Raw genomic sequence first — 2437 nt, forward strand, 5'->3', positions numbered from 1 at the left:
TGATATGATCATGTGGTTCTTCTCCTTTGTTTTATTTATGTGGTGGATGATGTTGATTGTTTTTCTAATGTTGAACCATCCTTGCATACCTGATATGAACCCCACTTGGTCATAATTAATTATTTTTTTCGATATGCTATTGGAGTCCATTGGCTAGGATTTGTTGAAGATTTTTGTATGCATATTCATGAGGGATATTGGTCTGTAGTTTTCCTTTCGAGTGGTGTCTTTGCCTGATTTTGGTATCAAGGTTATGCTTACTTCATAAAATGAATTTGGGAGGATTCCATTCTTTTCTGGGAATTGTAATAGTTTGGGTAGCATTATTGTCAGTTCTTCTCTGAACACTTGGTAGAATAATCCAGTGAAATCGTCTGGGCCAGGACTTTTCTTGCTATTAATCTCTTATGATCTGTTCAATTTCTTCTTTTGTTATGGATCTGTTTAACTTTTTCACCTCAGTCTGCGTCATTTTAGGATAAGTCATGTGTTTCTAGAAATCTATCCATTTCTTCCAGATTTTCAAGTTTGTCAGAGTACAGTTCTTCATGTTATGTTGTTGTTGTTATATTATTTCTGTTAATAATTTCCTAAACATGTTTGATATTTAAAAAGATAGCATTATCTTTTGGATAACCAAACTATGGCACATGCATATATATATATATATATATATATAAAATATGTTATATATGATACTTCGTAGTATCCTAATGTTATCCTTTTTATTTCAGTTGGTTCTGTTCTGATGTTGCCCATTTCGTTCCTTATTCATATTATTTGTATTCTCTCCTTCTTTTCCTTTGCTCATTGCTAATTTGCCAGGGGTTTGTCAATTTTATTAATCTTTTTAAAAAATGAACTTCTACACTGTTGATTTTTCCTATTCTTTGTATTTTTGTTTCATTTATTTCTGCTTGAATCTTCATTATTTCCTCTCTTCTGGTAATGGTAGGCTATTCTTGCTGTTCATTTTCTAATTGTTAGAGATGTTGGTTTAAAGTGTTGATTTTGGCTCTTTCTTCTTTTTTGAAGGAGTCTGGTGGAGTAGTGCCTAAAGCATTTGACTACTAATGAGAAGGTTGGTGGTTCAAACCCACCAGCCACTCCTCAAAAGGAAGATGGGGCAATATACTTCCATCATGATACCACCTTGGAAACCCAAGGAGGGGTTGCTATGAGTTGGATCTGACCCAATGGCAGTGAGAGTGAGTTTTTCTTTTTTGATGTGTGCATTTATTCCTATAAATTGGCCTCTGATCACTGCTTTTACTGTATCCCAAAGATTTTGGTATGTTGTGTTTTCATTCTCATTTGATTTGAAGAATTTTTTAATTTCATTTTTTATTTCTTCTTTTACCCAGTCACTCTTAAGGAGGGTGTTGTTCAGTTTCCATGTGTTTGGTCTGTTTCCTTTGATCTTCCTACTGTTGATGTCTAATTTGATAGCATTATGATCTGAGAAGATCCATTGCTGTATTTCACTGTTTTAAAATTTATTAAGGCTTGCTTCATTGCCTAACATATGCTCTATCATGGAAACGTACCCTGTAGGAATGGCCAGACATTGTCTCACCACTTTGGACATGTTGTCAGATGGGAGCTGTTCCCAAAGAAAAATCTCATGCTTGGCAAAATAGAGGGTCAGAGAACAGGGGAAGACCCTCAAAGAGATGGATGGACACAATGCCTGCAATGGTGGGCTCAACCATAGCAAGGATTGTGAGGATGGTACAGGAGTGGGAATTGCTTGCTTTGTTGTACATAGGGTCTCTATGATTCACAGCCAACTTGATGGCACCTAACAAGAGCAACACTGGAGGTTTGTTCCCTAAAGGACTTTAGAAACAAAAACTAAATCCACCCTAGACCTCGAATTATTTCTGTGAATAATTTCCTAAACATGTTTGATATTTAAAAAGATAGCATTATCTTCTGGATAACCAAACTATGGCACATGCACACAATGCAACACTATGCAACCCTAAAGAATAACCTAGAATATGCAAAACATGGCATAACAGGGATGCATTTGGAGGACATTATGCTGATTGAAATAAGTCAATCACAGAAGGACAAATATAGTATTAGTTCATTATTGTAAAAAATCAAGGAAAGTTTTATCTATGGAAGGAAACTTTCTATGTTGGTTACCAGGCCAAAAAAATAAAAATAAAAACATTGACCTCTGTCACTTTAGTTTTGTGCATTTCACTGTACATAATTATATTTCAATAAAATGCATTTAAAAAAAAAAAGATAACATTAGAAATCAGAGATGAGATAGCTTGAGGATAAAATAAATATATGGGTCAGGGTTCAATCAGGGAAGGAGACCCACAAGGAGATTTTGTATAAGTGGAAGCAGGATAAATAGCTCCTCTAAAGAAGTTTTTGCACTTGATGTTGAAGGTTGCAATTCATAAGTCTGGCTGTT

Source organism: Orycteropus afer, unplaced genomic scaffold, assembly GCF_000298275.1.
Source record: "Orycteropus afer afer isolate SDZICR_OR568_19922 unplaced genomic scaffold, OryAfe1.0 scaffold00147, whole genome shotgun sequence".
In the NCBI taxonomy this organism is placed as follows: domain Eukaryota; kingdom Metazoa; phylum Chordata; class Mammalia; order Tubulidentata; family Orycteropodidae; genus Orycteropus; species Orycteropus afer.